Source organism: Panthera tigris, chromosome C2, assembly GCF_018350195.1.
Source record: "Panthera tigris isolate Pti1 chromosome C2, P.tigris_Pti1_mat1.1, whole genome shotgun sequence".
In the NCBI taxonomy this organism is placed as follows: domain Eukaryota; kingdom Metazoa; phylum Chordata; class Mammalia; order Carnivora; family Felidae; genus Panthera; species Panthera tigris.
Window position 1 is genome coordinate 34,785,877 of NC_056668.1, and position 20,033 is coordinate 34,805,909.

At 35.9% G+C, this 20,033-nt stretch overlaps 1 pseudogene; it reads right to left on the bottom strand.

The window, feature by feature from the left end:
* Positions 1 to 372: 372 nt before the first annotated feature.
* On the bottom strand, positions 373 to 11,188 carry LOC102962142 (annotated as a pseudogene).
* Between the last annotated feature and the right edge of the window lie 8,845 nt (positions 11,189 to 20,033).

Here is a 20,033-nt window from a genome sequence, read left to right on the forward strand (position 1 = left end):
TTTTTTCATTTAAGACAAGGGAATACATAAGGTACCTGGGTGGCTCAGTTGGTTAAGCATCAGACTCTTGGTTTCAGCTCAGGTCATGATCTCACAGTTCCTGAGTTAAAGTCCCACATCAGGCTCTGTGCTGACAGTGCAGAGAATGTTTGGGATTCTCTGTCTCCTATCTCTCTCTGCCCATAGCCCTCTTGTTCTCTCTCTCAAGCTAAATAAACTTAAAAAAAAATTAAAAATGACAGGGAATACTTTATTCAAACCCATCAGAGAAACGGACAGCTTGGGTGTGAAAAAAAGCATTGTATTTTCAAGCATTGGTCAGTAATTGTATATGAGAGTATATACTGCTACATACAAATTAACTGATTAGAACACAACTTTTCAATGTTTAAAACAATAAACTTCCCTGCAAAAGCAGCACTTTTGGGACATTTTTAACTTCAGTATTTCTCTCCTTCTTCTTCACCCTCTTCTTTAACAGAAGCCATACTGACCTTCTCATAATTCTCAAGGGCAGCCATGTTATCATGGGCCTCAGAAAACTCTCCATCCTCCATGCCCTTGCCTATATACCAGTAAACAAAGGCATACTTGTCATACATCACGTCAAACTTGTGGTGCAGGTGAACCCAGGACTCAGCAATGGCTGTGGTGTTACTCAGCATGTACAGTTTGCTGTACTTTGGCCAGTTCTCCACCAGGTACCACAGTGGGAGGCTGGTAATTAATACCAACTTTGAAGCCAGTGGAGCACCAATCCATACACTGGATTATACAGTTGGTCTTGATGGTGGCAATGGCATCACTGACATCTTTTGGAATCATGTCACCACAGAACAGCAGGCAGCAAGTCATGTATTTACCATGACAAGGGTCACATTTCATCATCTGGTTGGCTGGCTCAAATCATGCATTAGTGATCTTTGCTACAGAAAGTTGTTCATGGTAGGTTTTATCAGCAGAGGTGACAGGATCATGTGTGGCCAGAGGGAATTGGACATGGGGATAGGATATCAGGTTGGTCTGGAATTCTGTCAGATCAACATTCAGGGCTCCATCAAATTTGAGGGAAAAAGTTATGGAGAACATAATTTGACCTGTTAACCTATTCAGGTTAGTTTAGGTTGGGTGTTCAATATCAAGATTTGTATGACAGGTGTAATAGATTGCCTCATTAGCACAGAGTGCTCCAGGGTGATATGGGTAGTGAGGATGGAGTTTTAGGGTTCAACTACAGCTGTGGAAACGTGGGGGCTGGGTAAATGGGTAAAAAAGAACTCCATCTTGGACTTCTTGCCATAATTGACATAGAGATGTTCCATCAGCAGGGAGGTGAACCTGGAACCAATTTCCCCTCCAAAGCTGTGGAAAAGCAAGAAGCCCTAAAGACCTGTACACTGGTGAACCAGTTTCCTAATTCAGTCCAAGACAAGGTTAATGATCTCCTTGCCAATGGTGTAGTGCCCTTGGGCATAGTTATTGGCAGCATCTTCCTTGTCTGTGATGAGCTTCTCAGGGTAGAAAAGCTGGCAGTAGGTGCCAGGTGAGAAGTCCATCAATGACCATGGGTTCCAAGTCTACAAACACTGCCCTGGGCACATGCTTACCAGCATCCATTTCAGTGAAGAAAGTGTTGAAGGAGTCATTTCCTCCCCCAGTGGTCTTGTCATTTGGCATTTGACTATGGGGGTGGATAGGACTATTGGTGTTCCAAGCAATAGAGCTCCCAGAAGGCATTGTCAGTATAGACACCAGCCTGGCCAACATGGATGGAGATGCATTCAAGCATCGTTGATCCTTTGCAGCTGTCAAGCAGATGGCAGAGAGGAAAACAGGAGATTTTTGCTTCTTACAGTGTGACTCCTAGGCAGTTAATATAACAAAACCTGCCAGAATATAGCTTATTAAATGAAATGTAAATTTTTTATTTTTAAATAATACTTTCTCTGTGTGGAAAGAGTAAAAATCTGATGGACCAATAATTTCTGATAAGGTTATTTCAGTTCCATGAAATGTGAAGTGCTTTTTAAAAATGGTCTGCATCCTTGGGGCACCCAGGTGGCTCCGTTGGTTAAGCATCTGACTCTTGATTTCAGCTCAGGTAATGATCTCACAGTTCATGGCTTTGAGCCCCTCATCAGGCTCTGCACTAACAGTTCAGAGCCTGCTTGGGATTCTCTCTCTCCCTCTGTCTCTGCCCTCCTCCACTTGTACTATCTCTCTCTCTCTCTCTCTCTCTCTCTCTCAAAATAGGTAAATAAATGTAAATCTTAAAAAAATAATAAAAAAATAAAAATGGTCCACACCCTTGACGAGTTCAAGTTTAGCAACATATAAAAAATATAAGTAACTAAATTATATTATCATATTTATTACTGCCTACATATATCGTACAAGGGAATGAGTAGTGAAGCTTATTTGAGATCAGTAAGGCTTCACAGAGATGGAGCTTATATACTAATAAATGAAATATGATGAGATAGTCATCTAATGAATCTAACATGTGCAAACAACATATGCAAGAGAATAGAGAAACAAAGTAATATGATGTATTCAGAGGATGTGAATTTGGCATTTCCAGACGTTAAGAAGGGGAAGGGTTCGATAGATGGGTATGAGACTGCAGGGCAACTGTATCATAAGATGAGTCATAAGTTATAAGATCCTGGAGGTTTTATTATGTAGATGAGAAAATATCTTAGAAAAGTTTCTATGTTAGCTATTCAAGATAGGATAGTTCACACTACTAGTGTAGAAGAGGAATTCACTAGTAGTGAGCCAGGAGACAGGAAACTTAAAAGGTTATTTTCACAGTTTGAATGATAAATTCAGTAATACCTAACCTAAGAGAGAGGTGGTAAAGATGAAGTAGGACAGATTGAAAGCCATTTCAGTATGATTTAATGATTAAATTAATACATATATATAGTGAGAATGGGAGAGTCAAATTAACTTCCAGGAATGTGGCTTTGGGGAGAAAGAAGATAATAGATTCAATTTGGGCATGTTGAATTTGAAGTTCCCATGGAGTACACAGGTTATATAAATTCAGTAGAAAATCATATATACAAGTTGTGACCTTGGAGAAAAGGACAGGGTCATAATAGTATATTGGTGGCTATCATATTCAAGGTCCCAAGAGGAAGCTTAGGACACATTCAATAATAATTAGAATAGTTTCATGAGGGTGCATTTACAAAGAGATGGATTGCAAAAGGATGGGCAGGATAAAGGAAACCAAAAGGATATTGAAGGAAGATGTTACTAACAGCAATAACTATTACATCTTTTAGACCTAAATAGATGAGAGAAAGTAAATTATACCTAAAGCTAGATGTAAAGATATATAGGGTGAAAGTGGCCATCAAACAGTGTCCATCTGTTGAGGGGTACAGTCAGGCAGAGAGGAGATATCATAGGAGGGGAATACATAACCGGATCTGACTTTCTTCCTTCTCTCTAAACTTCTGCTGGTGATCTCCATTGGCCAAGCTGGTCAAAGGAAGACATAGTGCATGGAAGCTCATTGATATAGGACCTAAAGGTCTGCTTCTTAGGGCACAGAGCAAAGTGAGAGAGCCAGGAGTTAATCTGGAGTAAGCAGTAGAAGACACCCATCACAGAAGCACCAAGGGATGCTTACCTCAGGCAGAGTGTGCCAAACAAGTAAAAAGAGAGTCTCTGAGAGAAGAAAAGTGGGAAAAATCAGCACTGACAGTAAAATGAAAGGGAATTGATACAGTGGTTGTTATAGGCTTGCCTAATGTTAGGCCACTCATGGAAAGTCAAACTGGTCATAATAGAAAATATGGAGAGGTCAGGAAACAAGACAACGAGGACAGGAGAGTATATATTGTATATTGTAGGTGGTGATCCTAATAATAGTTTTAGTGGGGTGGGGTGATATTACAATGGATTAAGGAGTGAAAGGAAGTAAGGAAGTTAAAAGCAGTAAATGTAGATTCCTTTTTAAGGGTTTGTGAATTAAGAAAGAATGATGGTTAGAGGGGCAGTCAGGATGTGAGTTCCTTGAAGAAATATTCAAAGGTTATGGGATTTATCTAATGTTTTAATGCTATAGTTTTAGACTCAGGAATACCATGATTCTACTTTAGAAAGGCAGCAATGTTCATATTAAACAAGGCCAATATAACCCTCAACAGAGAATAAACAACTACAGTGTGAGTCTCTTCCTCTTGGTTCTCAAACTGTGTGTGCTAGAACCTGGGCAAGGGAGTATGTGAAATATTAACTAAATATGTTCTTAATCTGGTTTTCTAGGCCACAGTTTGACCTTTACTGATCTTGATGGTAAATGGAAGTATATTTCTGTGGCTACAGTCTACTGCTTAGAAAAGAAAGTCCCCAGATGTTTTTAAGTACTAGGCTTCAAATGATATCATTGATGATGAGACAGTACAGATTGTAGAGATTTTAATAGACAACAGGTTTCTATCTTCCTTCTTCAACTCATACTATGTATATACAAAATACCTTTATACTAGGAAATATAGTCAGTGTTGAGCAGTGGTTCTCAGTGGAGGGTTGTTTTGCACCCCTTCGGGGACATTTGGCAATGTCTGGAGACAAACTTGGTTGTCACAACTGGGCATGTGCTATTATCATGTAGTGGGCAAAAGCCAAGAATGCTGCTAAGCATCCTATAATGCACAGGACATCCGCACCTACAATGAAATTTTATGCAGCCCAAAATGTTAATAGTGGGGCTGTTGAGAAATCCTGGTGTCCAGTTCTGAAGAAAGAGAGGAAAAATACAAGAGACATTAATCCTGCCCCTGCTCAGTGATTCCTCAAAAGGAAGGAGTAGATATGCTAGAGTTCCTTATGAAGGTGTGGTGTTTTAGAACTAGAAGAAACTGGGATTCTTCTATTTTATAACTGAGTTTGTGAGTAGCAACCCACAAAGATGTCCTACCATACTGAGGCTTGAATGGGGGAGAAAAACTATGGCAGCATAGTGAGGAGTTCTGGACATAGGATGGCTTCCAGATCATCCCCTGATTTCCCACTCCACCAGAGTAACATAGAAGTAATCCAAAAATTCTGGGACCCAGGAAGGCTGAGAGTAAGGGCCATGTGCTTGCCAGTGACTAAATACAACGTAGAGAATTTCATAGAAGTCTCCATAAGGTAAGTGGTGCAAAGTTGCCAGCTGAACTTGCGGAAAGCTGAGGTGACTGTGCTCTCAAAGAGAGCAGCAAACCCTGCTGTTCTTCTCCATAAATGATCATCCCAGATCTGACAGCTGCTTGCAACCAAAGACTCTTCTGCCATAAACAGTTCATGCCCCGTCCTAACTGAAGGTCCCTAGGGAGCTGAGTGAGCTTCTGGGAGCAAGCAGTCAGGGCCCAAGTGAGGCAATTAAGATGACTTTGTGAACACTTTGAGATGGAAGTTAAACAATATGGTAACTACTTTAAACAAACCAGGGTAAGGGAGTAAAAATCTCAGGTGGACTTCATAAAGATTTCTGCATGAAGTGGGGAGATCAGAAACTTGGACTGAGTTGAAAAAAGTTCAGTTTTAGAACATCTTAATTTTATTGACTTATACTGCAGATATTTCAGATCCACTGCACATTTAAAAATTAATATTGGTTATTCAACTGTTAAATTTCTCTTACTTAGGAATTGACTCCCCTGCCCCATGCCTCTTTAACAGGACTCAAGATTATATATGAAAGTATTTTACATTTATATTGTGCTTATACTGATTTCTAAAATCAGCTTATTCTGATTTCCTTATACATAATTTTCTGTCACAAAAAATATAGTGATTAAACTATTTTATGATTATTTCTTGACAATTGGCTATAATAGAGTTTATCCATGAATGTTTTGTAATACTATAAAACCAGTACTCAATTTAAAGAAAAGCATCAGGAATGAGGGATCCATAAAAGCAGTATCACTGGGCCACCTAAGTTTTAGAAGAATATCATTAGGCATACAGTTATATTAAAGAACAAAATATAGCTTTATTTTTTGGAGAACTGATAAATAAATAGAAGTTTTTTGGTAAAATCTCCATAAATAAATCTTTGTGTCTAAAGTAGCTATTTTAAAAGATTGTAAGAAGCTTACAGAAATACTATGGTATTGCTTAAATAAATTCAGGAAGAAAACCTAATGTCAAGAAAAACTTTATCTCCTCTTCTCCAATTTCTTTTCTTATATCCTTTTAGGAATGCCTTATTCATATATAAACTTTCTGAATGCATACAAGTGGCCCTGTTAAAGGTCTCCTGATCATCCTTGACAGTGGAAGTTTCCAGCTCCCCTTTTGCTCCCTCCCTGGTCACTACTACATTCACCTTCTACTGCCTAAGACCTCTCCATCCCCACCTCTTTGCACTTCTCACCCTGCACACTAAAGCCTTTCCCCATTACTATTTTTTCAATGATACATCTCATTGTCAGACTTCTACCATACAGAGGGTAAGGGCTGGTAAGAAGGAGGGTAAGAGGTTAGGAAATGTGGGATAGACACTAATGAGTTATTATTTCAGATTGCATAGTAGCTGTAATCTCAAATGGGCACTCCCATCTTAGCTCTGCCATTGAAGAAGGTCAACTATTCTTTACCTTAATTGTAGAAATTTCCCGGGTTTCAGTCTATGACATGAGCCAAGAATTTGGGGATTTAGGCCATTGCTCATTGTTTTTCTTTGAACTATCCAGTGCCATCAGAAGCATCTGCTCAACCTGCAGCCCTTGAATGCGTCCTTCCTGGCATTCTGTTCTTATGGTAGTTGCTCAGTTTCTCAAAGCCTTCAACGAGCTCTTTTTTCCAGATTACTATAGATAAGATGTGAATCATAGATATGCTATGTCATGCTGGGTGTTAAGATTATTCTCCTAGAATAGTAGGTGAAGCTTTGGTTTGTTTGTTTTCAGCCCTAAGTAAGCAAGATGAATAATTCTAAATTCCATCTTATTTACCAAGATTGTTTAAGGCTAGATTACTGTGGTACAACTCTGCCCTGTGTGTATCATCATGGTAGCCCCTCCAGGGTCACCTCTGCAACCTACTCATGGTATCATTTTGTCCCCACCAGTCAGAATTATTTATTCCAGAAACTGCAGATTGTTTCTTGCGAATTTGAACTGCCAAACAACTCATTTGGAAAAAAAAAAACAAATATAACAGGAAAGCTAGACAGATAGGCTCAGAAAAACTCAGAAAACCTAACTGGCTAGAAGCCTAGGCAAGGTCATCTAAGGAAATATCTGTGGGTAGAGGGCCAAGGCTGCCACCACTGGATGCTGGATTCTTCCACTGGCTCTGCTGTGCCTGGACTGTGGAGGCTACTACTGGCAGCACTTGACTACTTCCCCTGGACAGTCAGAATTAATTCTAACATCGCTCTACTTCCCTGGCATAAGCACCTACATGATGAAGCATAGCTTCGAGCAATCAGAGAGAACACATGTCTAATATTAAAGCTTCTTTATTGGAAGGTGGTGCTTAAATTTTACGAAGTTAATACATTGTAAATTTCCCCAAATATAAATAAGGGCTGTGGGCTAGAAATATTCCAGCACTTTTTCAGATTTACTCTCCATCCTTTTGCACCCTGCTCTATGCCTTGATGCTGACTTGTGCAGACTCCATCAACTCATCCCCTTATTGTCTGGCCTCAGCTTGGGTAGCCAATAGAAAGCCCAGGCAAGAGACCAGTGGGGGAGGAGAGAGATATGAAGGTATATCTTTCTTTCTTTTTCTCCTAGCAGTGTCTCCATGGACTGGCTATATCATTTGACAGAAGTGTTAGCTTTTGTAGGAGACTTCTCCAGTTTTTTTCTAGCTTTCTGGGTCACTGGGATCCCATAACTGCTCCCTTTGCTCCTTAAAACCTATGGATGGTAATGGCATGACATACTACACTATCCCTTGTGGCTTCCTTTGCACTACGCTCATTTTTGTAAATTGTCTCTTAATTAAATCCTCCTCAAATTATTATCATTTAGATGTGCCATCTGTTTCTGACTGGGACCCCAACTTATATAGGCACCCTCAAAAATGTCAAGTGTCCTCTCTCAAGGTGTTTCTCCCTGTGGCCTCAAGCAGAGCTGTCCTGTAAGGAACACCACATATTCCTCTCTGTTTTCCCCATTGTGGTCCTTTTTTGCTTTCTGAAAGTAGACACCTTTTCAAGAAAAAGAAAATTTCAGGGCTATTTTACTGTAATAGCTACATTAAAGAACTTAGGGAAGGAAATCCCAAAGCAAAACTATGTAAAATAGAGAAAACTGGGGGAAAAAACTATTGTGTGGAAGAGTGGAGTGTTTTAACCCTTGAACTCCCGATAAGGACACAAATTGATTATACCAAAGTGTTACATGATGTTTTTTACTTATAAAGTAGCACCTTCTATGTGGGGATGGATATGGGCATTGGAAAGGAGGGTAAGGAAAAGTCAGTTAGAAAACAGAGTAGTGGCCATCACCTACTGTTTAGCATTAAATGAAATAGCACATCGTAATCTGCTTATTTGCTATAGGCTATGATGTTGGAATGAGTCATGCAGCCAGTTAATGAGTTTAACAGACTGATTGAAGTCTATATATAAAATCAACATATTTTTAAATTTATGGATTAAAATTATGGATTTAGGAACATCTCTGGGTGTTTAGCTTTTAAAGAGATTTGTGATTTTTTTGTGTGTGCCTCAATGCCAGAATCTACCCTCATTTTGGTAGTTAAATGACACTATTATTTTCTTATTTTATGCATTATATTTTATTGTTATAATGGTTTAATGAATTATTCTTTCCAGGTATAACCTACTTTTGTACAAAGTATATCAAGAGTTTAGGCTAAAGGGATAAAAACAAATGGGAGGATTTCAGGCACCAGAACATGGGGATAGTTGCTAAAATACATTTAGAGAAAGTAGTTCTTAGGCACTTTTCATCACAATGTGTGTGTGTGTGTGTGTGTGTGTGTGTGTGTGTGTGTGTGTGTATTTCCCTATTTTGCTTTGGCATGTGACTAGAAGTAGATTTCTGTACCTGGCATAATCATACCCTTCCTAGTTTTATGAGAAAAGAAACAGATATAGCCCATGTCCCTCCTAAGTCCCTTCTGCACATATCTAACCCCTGCAGGTTGCTTACTGTGAATATCTGTGACTCTGCTGAGGGCTTTGGTGTAGCTTGTGGCGGGGGGGTGGGGGGCATACTTGCTCCTTACACAAGGCCAGCTGAAAGGGCAAGTAAATGCTCCAGCAATGACAGAAGGAGACTTAGTGGGTAAATATCTCAGATTTTCCACCCCTTGATTGTGATGATGTCATCTCTTCCAACAGCCCTAATAAGATTGAGCCACTTGCCCAAATTGATACCTAGTCTGATAACCTACCTTTTATTGGTTTCCTTGTCCTTCCTGTCATACTGTCCAACTCCCCGAGTGGTGCTTTCTGGGATCACCTCTCAAATAAAGTACCTGTACTTGAATCCTTGTCTCAGCAATGGCTTCTGGAATCCAAATAGACAGTTGATGCCAAAAATGGTCATAAGAGAAGACCCTCAAGACAAGATTCTGGAAATGGATTAGTCACCAGCTATATGGCAATAAGGACCCTATAACTGGTAGTAAACTGTGGTGTTGTAAATATCTCTTATGCTAAGAGTCTCACCTGTGGTGAATTGGAATGAGTTACAAGGGAATGAGATGCCTGAGTTCAGACAACACTTCTAGCCTTTGGGAAATATGGGTAATTGTATAAGCATATTGGCATTGGTTGGCGTATGACAACTGCAGTGAAGCCTTGTAGTATAAAAGTGACAGGCCTGAGGCAGCCAACTATCAGCTTAGCTTGGTATGATATAAAGACCCTTTCTTCCAAGAGTGGGAGGGCCAACTGCTGACAGAAGTACATAGTGAGCTGCATTCATAGTCCTGGCAAGGCTCTTACACTGATGTTAGGGCCCTGCTGGGGAAAGAACAGACACTGATACATGGGATAAGTATTTTCTGGTGGATACTTTAGGAGGAAATATATTATTTGCTAAATGAGTTACAGAATCTGTATATTATATACAGTAGAAAGTACTGGGAAAAAGTGCTTGAAAATGAATGCTAAAACTGGTACACCATGATAGAGGGTGGGGAGAGGAATTAAAGGCAGGAAAAGGCAGTTTATTGATATGGGGTATTCTCCTGAGATTCAAGATTAAGGTTCTAACACTTCCTTGGAAGAAATTTCTTAGAAAATATTAAAGAAGTGATTAATAGGCTTAGCAATGTGGTTATGTTAGAATGACTTTATTATGTAATACTAGAGAATAAACAAGTTGACTATGTTCACAGGTAGGACTTAGTATTTCTTTCTCTAAAGTGATAGAGAATGTGATGGTTAAGGGCATATAAATATTGTTGAGAAGTAGAGGTATTTTCTGTAGATCAATTAATGATAGGAATTGAGAATGATACTAATTTGCAATTGGTGAGCCCATGTAGCTACACTCAACTATCAGAGATTTATATGTAATTCATTAGACACCAGTCATTTGATGGCAAGTTGCTTGTATTACACCACCTACATACTGGGAGAAAGGACAATTCATCCTTATTGGTATTGTAAAGTATCTCCAATTTGGGTTTACTTCTCTACCTGCTCCAATGTCTAAAGATTTGAGATTGCACATACCACTGCCTTCATTCTATGGTAAGGGAGTTATGACATTAAGCCCTTAACCACAGGATTTACTCATTCCATCATAGACTGTACCCTTCAGAAGTTGCAAGCGAGCCAGAACTTTAACTGGGTCTCTAAGAAGCTATTCCAATGTTCCTTTACTGATTTCTTTCCCTTCTCTGCTTCACACCTTCACTCCTCACTGATGTTTCCTTGGGATCACATCAGAAATAAAAGACTTGCACTTGAATCCAAGTCCCAGGATTTGTCTCTGTGAAATCCCAAACTGAGAAATATATCTGACTTAAAAGATAGGTAACTAAAAGACATATGATCTCTATCAGTTAGGTATGGGTTCAGCTTCAAACAATAGAAAACCATATAATTAAAACTTAAATACCCAAAGAATTGTTTAACATAATTACAATTTGGAGATCTTCAATCCAGGGCTTGTACAGTCTCTCAGTTATGCCAACAGGATCCAGGATCTTTCTCAGGTGTTCACATATACACCTTATTGTCCTATGTCACAAGAAGGCTGTGACATCATGTGATGTGACATAGGCCTCATATCATTTTCTGGGCAAATAGAAGTAGGAAACATTTAGATGGAAAGACAGAATCAGCAGATATCTACCTAAATTTTTCAGTGGGAATAGTGAGAACATGGATATCCATAGCAGCAAAAGTGTTTGGAAAGCTGGAGTTTGAGCAGTTGAGTTTACGAGTTTTTGCAACCTTTATAATAAAAGCATAGGAGAAAAAGGATGAAAAGGGAGGTTCAATCAAACAACCCATAGTGTTACTATATGAATAGGCAAACTGAGAATTAAAAAAAAACTGACCTAAGTTTTAATCTACTTGTTTCCATTTTCCTAAATAAACAAATAATAGGGTGCAATGTGAAACTATAATACTCCCTAGAGTGTTTTAAATGTGAAAGCACTTAAAATAATTCACCACATTTAGTTGCCAAGTTTTCACATGCCCTATTTATTAATTTGAAAAATATATATTAAGTCTCTACTAACTGACTTCCATGAGCGCTACAGACAAGATTTCTGCTCTTTAGTTTCTGTTCTATGTATAAACTCATTCAAACTGCCTGGTTGCATCAGAGTAACTAATAAGAATTATTTATTTTGGGGGGCCATACAAACTCATTAAAATTTGCAAGAATTTTAAAATTCTAACTGTAAAAACATTTTTGTCCTCTTAATAATTAGAAGAACATCAAAATTAACTTTTCTGATTCTTAAATATTTTTCAAGAATTTCCAAATAATTTCTGATACTTATTTTTCTCATACAAGGACATCCAGGATCTTTAGCCTCAAAAACTGTAAATTGTTGAACTTACAAAAAAAGCACAAAATATAAAAACCGTAAAAGAGGATATACCTGTTTTTGCTCATAACCCTGAGTTATTGGCAATATTCCTCATATGCGATTATTTGCTATTACTTGCATCTTTGCTCTGTAGACTCCTGCCTTCGACTAAATAGCCGCAGATGAAAGCTGACACTAAAATCTGGAGCATTCAATTATTTTTCTTTTTTTGTGGCAGCAAATGATTTTTTCTCTGCCAATTTTGTCTGTTAGGTTAACGGTCTTACATATTTTTAATTGCTATTTCTATCTGCACTCATATATTTTCACACCTCCTATAAGTAATATAACAGCAAGATTTTTATCACCACAACTGGTGGACACCTGTGTCATCCTATTGACCATTTAGGGAAATGTTCCCAAGCTGTAACAAAGCCATTTCTATGTGCTCACTCACTTTACCCTGCAGCTTCTTTGAAAACTATTTTTGTAGTGAAAAAAAACAACAACTAAAAAAACCTTATAATTGATATAATTATAATTGATATACAAAGTTGTAATGTATTTGAAATGTATATAGTGGTGATTTGATATACATAGACATTGTGAAAAGATTCCCTCATCTAGTTAATTAGCAAATCTATCACCTCACATATTTATCTTTCTTTGTTGCTGTCGTTGAGAACATTTAGGTTCTACTTTCAGCAAATTTCAGTTATATAATGCAGTATTATCAACTATAGTCACCATGTTTTATGTTAGTCTTCATACTTTATTTATACTATAGCTGGAAATTTGTATCTTTTCACCAACCTCTTCCTATTCACTCCCCCTCCTCCCAGCTCCTGGCAACCAACTACCAACTACTTTTCTACTATTTCTGAGTTTGACTTTTTTGTTTTGTTTTAAGATTCCACATATAAGGTATATCATGCAGTATTAGTCATTCTCTGTCTGGTTTACTTCACTTAGCATAATGCCCTAAAGTTCGATGCATGTTATGGTAAATGGCAGGATTTCCTCCTTTCTCATAGCTGAGTATTATTCCCTTGTGCTTGTACATGTACATATCAAGTTTTCTTTCCATTCATCCATCAGTGGGCACTTACATTATTTCCATGTTTTGGCTATTATGAATAATGCTGCAACAAACATCACAGTGCAAATATATTTTCAGTATATTTTTCAATATATGGTAATTCTATTTTTAATTTTTTGAGGAACCTCCATACTGTTTTCCAGAATGGTTGCACCAATTTACATTCCCATCAACAGTACACGTTTCCCTTTTCTCTACATTCTCGCCAATTCTCGTTATCTCGTCTTTCTCATGATGGCCATTCTAGTAAGTGTGAAATGATATCTCATAGTGGTTTTGATTTATATTTCCCTGATGATTAGTGTTGTTGAACTTCTTTTCACTCAGCTATTGACCATTTGTATGTCTTCTACAGAAAAATGTCTGTTCAGTTCCTCTGCCCCTTTTTAACTGGGTTTTATGGCTTGTTATTTAGGTGTATGAGTTTTTTCTTTAATATATATTTTGGATATTAATTTCTTATAAGTTATATGATTTGCAAATATTTTCTCTTATTCAATAGATTCACTTTTTTTTTTCCTGTGTGGAAGCTTTTTACTTTGATGTAGTCTCGCTTGTTCATTTTTGCTTTTGTTGTCTCTGCTTGTGATATCATATCCAAAAGTTATTTCCAAGACCGATGTCAAGGAGCTTACCCCCTGTATTTTCTTCAGGGGTTTTTATGGTTTCCAGTCTTAAATTTAGGTCTTCAATCTATTTTGAATTGATTTTTGTGTATGTTGCAAGGTAGGGATTCTTTTACATGTGGCTGTCCAGTTTTCCCAACATCATTCACTGAAAACGCTATTCTTTCCCAATTGTATATTCTTGGCTCTTGTGTTGTAAATTAATTGTCCAAATAGGAATGGATTTATTTTTGGAATCTCTATTCCGTTTCATTGCTCTATATGTTTGTTTTTATGCGAATACTATATGATTTTGATTAGTATAGTCTTGTAATAAAGTTTGAAATCAGGAAGTGTAGTGCCTCCAGCTTTGTACTTTCCCAAATTCTTTCAGCTATTCGGGGTCTTTTGTGGTTCCAAACAAATTTATTTTATTTTTTTTTAAACTTCTGTGATTAATACCATTGAATTTTGATAGGGATTTCATTGAATCTATAGATTGCCTTGCACAGTATGGACATTTTAATAATATCAATTCTTCTAATCCATGAACAAAGAGTATCTTTCCATTTATTTATGTTTTCTTTCATCAATGTCTTATAGTTTTCAGAGTAGAGATCCTTCACTTACTTGGTTAAATTTATTTATAGGTATTTTACTATTTTAATGCAATTGTAATAATTGGAACTATTTTCCTGGTTTCTTTTCTGATAGTTTTTTTTTTATTAATAGATAGAAACACACTGATTTTTGTATATTTATTTTGCATCCTGAAACTTTACTGAATTTCTTTATTCCAACAGTTTTTTGGTGGAGTCTTTAGGATTTTCTCTGTATAAGGTCTTATCATCTGCAGACAATTTTACTTGTTGCTTTCCAATTTGGATGACTTTTTTTCTTGCCTAATTCATCTTATTAGGACTTCCAGTACTATAAAAGTGGTAAGAGTGGACATCCTTGTTCCTGATCTTACAGGAAAAGCTTTCAAGCTTTTCATCGAGTGTGATGTTATCTGTGGGTTTGTTATATCTGTTCTTTATTATGTTGAGTTGTATTCTCTTTATAATCAGTTTGTTGTGAGTTTTTATCATGAATGGATGTGGAAAATTATCAAATGTTTTTCTGCATCAATTGAGATGATCATATGATTTTTCTCCTTCATTTTGTTAAGGTGATATATCACATAAGTTGATTTAAAATATTAAATCATCCTTCCATCCCTGGAATAATTCCACATGATTATGGTGTCTGATCCTTTTAATGTATTATTGAATGTGGTTTGCTAGTATTTACTGATGATTTTTTGCATATGTGTTTACCCAGGAAATTGGCCTGTCATTTTCTTTTTTTCTGGTGTCCTTGTCTGGTGTTATCAGAGTAATTAACGCTATCCTCATAAAATGAGTTTTGGAGTGTTTCCTTTTCTGTATTTTGGAATAGTTTTAGAAGGATTGGTATTCATTCTTTAAATGTTGGAGTTCACCAGAGAAGCGATATGGTACTGGACTTTTCTCCATTTGGAGATTTTTGTTTACTGCTATGTCCTTAGTCAACATTAATTTGTTCAGATTTTCTATTTCTTCACGGTTCAGTCTTGGTAGGTTGTATGTTTCTAGGAAGTTATCCATTTCAAGGCTGTCCAATTTTTGGAATATAATTGTTCATAGTGGCTTTACAATTCTTTGAATTTCTGTGATATCAGTTTTAAAGTCTCCTCTTTCATTTGTACTTTATTTTAGCTTTTTTTTTTTCTAGATAAGTCTAGCTAAAGGTTTGTCTACTTTGTTTATTTTTTCAAAAATCAGCTCTTAGTTTCACCAATCTTTTCTATTGTCTTTTTAATCTCTATTTCATTTATTTGCATTCCAATCTTCTTTATTTCCTTTCTTCTAATTCTGGGCTTAATTTATTATTATTTTTTGAGATCCTTGAGGTGTAAAGTTAGGTTGGTTATTTGAGACCTTCTCTTTTCCTAATGTAGGTGTTTATTGCTATAAAATTCTCTCTTAGAACTTCTTTTCCTTTATCCCATAGGTTTTGGTGTGTTGTTTTTTTTTTTTTTTCATTTGTCTCAAGATATTATTTGACTGCTCTTTCAATTTCTTCTTTTACCCATTGGTTGTTCGATAGCATGTTTTTTAATCTCCACATAGTTGTGAATTTTTCAATTTTCTTCTTATGATTGATATCTAGTTTAATGCCATTGTGGTCAGAAAGTCATGTTTGACATGATTTCAATCTCTTTTAATTTATTAAGGTGTGTTTTGTGGCCTAACATATGATCTATCCTGGAGAATGTTTCACATGCACTTAAGAGAAATATATCTGCTGCTGTTGGAGAAGATGTTCTGTCTGATGTGTACTTTACATCCAATGTTTTTTGTTGATTTTCTGTTTGTATGATCTATCTATTGTGAAAAGTAGGATACTGAATTCCTTCACTGTTATTGTATTGCTGTCTATTTCTCCCTTCAGGTCTGTTAATATTTCTTTCATATATTTAGGTGCTCCTCTACTAGTTGCATAAATATATACAAGTGTTATGTCTTCTTATTTATCATTATATAATGACCTGCTTTATCTCTTATAAAATTTTTGGCTTAATGTCCATTTGTCTTGTATAAGTTCAACTACTCTTGTTTTCTTTTGGTGTTTATTTGCCTGGAATATCTTTTCCATGTCTTCACTTTCAGTCTGTGTATGTTTAAAGCTAAAGTAAGTCTCTTATAGGCAACATATAGTTACATCTTTTCTTTCTATTTTCTTTCTTTCTTTCTTTCTTTCTTTCTTTCTTTCCTTCCTTCCTTCCTTCTGCCACTCTATGTTTTTTAACTGGAGAATTTTTTTCCATTTATACTAAAAGGGATTATTGATAGGTATGGAATTACTACTGCCATTTTGTTAATTATTTTCTGGATGTTTTGTAATGTCTTTGTTCTTTTCTTCTCTTGATCTCTCTTCTTTTGTAAATGATGATCTTCTGTAGTGATATGCTTAGATTCTTTCTCCTTAACTTCTGTGTAACTACTATATGTTTTTACTTCGTGATTAACATAAGGCCACCTAAAACAGCTTACATTTAAAGTAATCTATTTTAACTTGTTAACAACTTAAATTTTGACACATTTTAAAGTTCTACAATTTTATTCTCACCTCTTGCAACATTTATGTATTTAATGTCACAATTTACATCTTTTAACCTTGTGTATCCATTAACAAATTATTATAGTTAATTTTAATACTCTGACTTTTAGCCATCATAGTAAATTCTCAACTAAACTCAGATATTCCATTTTCTTGCCCTTGATGTATGAAATGGCTCCTGATCTTACTTTTATTAAATCTAGATTTAATCATTTTAGGAAGGTACCAGCGCTAGTCAACTACATGAAATCTTCTCATGTAGTCATGTCTGACCTGGGTATATTATTAGTTTCTCTATTTTGTAGAGTATTATATACACACACATATAAATTTATATACAAAGCATAGTTATATTACCTGAAAGTTTCATTTCAAGTTATGCTATAGAACAAAATTTAGTAACAAAAAGCAACTTCTAGGTCTTGTAAATTTTGAGCCATTGGTCTCAAGCATACTGCTTTTCAATCACTTTTATTTTTTTTAACATTAATGACATAAAATATGTGTAGATATATGCATTTATAAAATATAAATAAATCTATATAAGATATAGATTATGTATATATATATGTATATATGTATAAAGTGACAATGTGATTATTTAATATACATATTAAGTTGTGAAATGATTACTACAATCCATTTGCCGTATCCTCATCTCATATAATTATCATATTTTTGTGAATGTTTAAGATCTCCTATCAGTAAATTTGAAGTATACAGTGCATTGTTATTTAACTATAGTTACCATGCTGTACGTTACATCCCCAGAATTTATTCATTCATTTGTAAAGTATATTTAGCATATTAGATGTAAGGATCAACCTGTTATGGTATTTTCTTTCATGAACACTGTACCTTGAGCATTGACAACATTTCTTTCTTTATTTCTCTCTTTTTCTCTTCCTTCCTTCCTTTCTTCCTCCCTCCCTCCTTTCCTTCCTTCTTTCCTTCCTTTCTTCCTTCCTCCCTTCCTTCCTTTCCTATTTCCTATCCTCCCTCCTTTCTTTCTTTCTTTCTTTCTTTCTTTCTTTCTTTCTTTCTTTCTTTCTTTCTGACTTTCCTTTTTCTTAGATCTTTGGAAACCAACCAAAAGACAACAAGAGTAAACAGTCTTTCCTTAGATATTAAAATGTTATCTATCTATCAGATTGTAGTCATGTCTAGGAACTCTAAGCCTTTAAGAATTTATTTATGTTGGTAATACATATCTCTAATTTTTAAAGTAAAATTATCAGGGAGCAACTTGTCAATATCATTTCCATGTTTAAGGGAAATACCTTGCAGTCACCTTCATTTACAACCTATAAAAATTTTTATCAGTTTATCATGTGTTTTCCTTGGCATTTGTTTTAAATCTATCATTTTTCTTCTCTTTCCCATGAATAAATAAAAAGATCATTTCTTCCATAATTAAAAAAAAATGATTAAGTTAGAAAAATCCTAAAGAACACTCTGATGTGCTCTCATGTTTTGTTTCAAACAGTATGCTAAGGGCTGATAGGCAAACAAGTGTTGGTGTTGTATGTAGAATTAATTATGTATAGGAAAACATGCTATTACCTTTGCATCCAAGAACAATTATACTTAAAGTTAATTCTGTATTCCATATAGTCATATAGATTTCTAACTTCTTCAGTTTTGTAAGTTTGAATCTCCTTTATTTCACAATTTTTATTGAGCATATATTGCATTTTTGCAAATGATCTTTGGGATCTCTTTGATGTATAAAATTATATAATTTCATAATATGTATAAAGTATTTACATTTTATAGTATACAAACTGTCTTCTAGTAGGCCATAAACAATTTCACAGATTATTCAAAGTCCTCTATAATCATAATAGTTTAATCATAACAATTCTTCCTTTTAATAGGGCAAATAAATGACATATGTGTAAATAAAGTGATAGTGTAGGTAAATGGCCACAGGCATACTACAATTGCTCAAAATTATAAAAATAAAATAAAATTAAAAAAAAATTTGGACAACAGTCCATTTACTATGAATTAGATGATTCCAGAAATCTCAATAGTTTTTTTCTTTTTAATAAAAAACTACCATTTCTCAATTCTTTAAAAATGGGTTTTGAGGCTATGGTGTTCTTTCAAACATGAAGAACACGCAAAACTCACAAATCAGTCAATTTTATTAGCCACGGATTTTCCTAATGCCTGAACTGCCCTAGGAATTAACCTATTGTCAACATATACACATCAGTGTAATCTAACAGAAATTTTCACCTGAGTTAGTTGATTAGTGCTAGTTAAATTAGTCTATCCATTTCCTTCATGTTGTCAGGTACATTTTCCTATGTGCCATGTGACTGACAGACTTGGCTGATGGAACAATGAGCAATCACTCCTCTTAGCATCTCTTTAGCCTGAGGCATCCTAATTTCCCATCCCTGTGCTTTTTGTAATTTTTCCCTTTTTTGGTCACCTATCATGGCTTCCCAACATTCTCATTATGTTCACTAATAACACCAGGAGAGGCTTGGAATCCTCTGGGTACATTCCCTTTTCTCACAAGAGCACTAATGAGAACTAATGTTCAAGGGAACACACCCTGTTCCTGGAAGGATTAGACAAAAGAGAAAATGGAATGCTTTGTGTTCCAAATCACGACTGATCAGGTGATTCTAGTATTACAGTCCCTGCAACAGAGTTTGGGAAGTAGAAAGCTTAGGTGTAGTACAGTGCCTGACAAATAATAAGCACTCAACAAACACATTGCTAAATCACAGATCAATTAGGTCAATTTGAATATATTGGTGTTCTCTTGAGGAAGACCTCTTCAAAACCAACAATGATTAAACAGTACCTGACACTGAATGACTTTGACTAAAAGGCCAAGGTTCACAGTACATATCCCTTCGGTATTAGGAAGGAGGGATGCTGCAAGAAGCAGCAGTCATCCAAATCTCAATTAGGCTTCTGTGCTTGACTTGCCTTGTGACTGAGAGTTTGGAAACCTCAGTAGAGAAAGAAAAATGGCTTATGTAATTTCCATTGGCCTTCACTACAGCCACATAGGTTGTCATCTAAATCAACTTGCAGTTGGCAGCAGCTGGGACCAGAAGTGGATTGCCTGTATTCAGACCCATGTGTCACATTAGGACAATGAAATTAGAGAACAATATATACCTGTGATTATAACAGTCTTTTGCTTTAATGTAAAGAACACACAACCC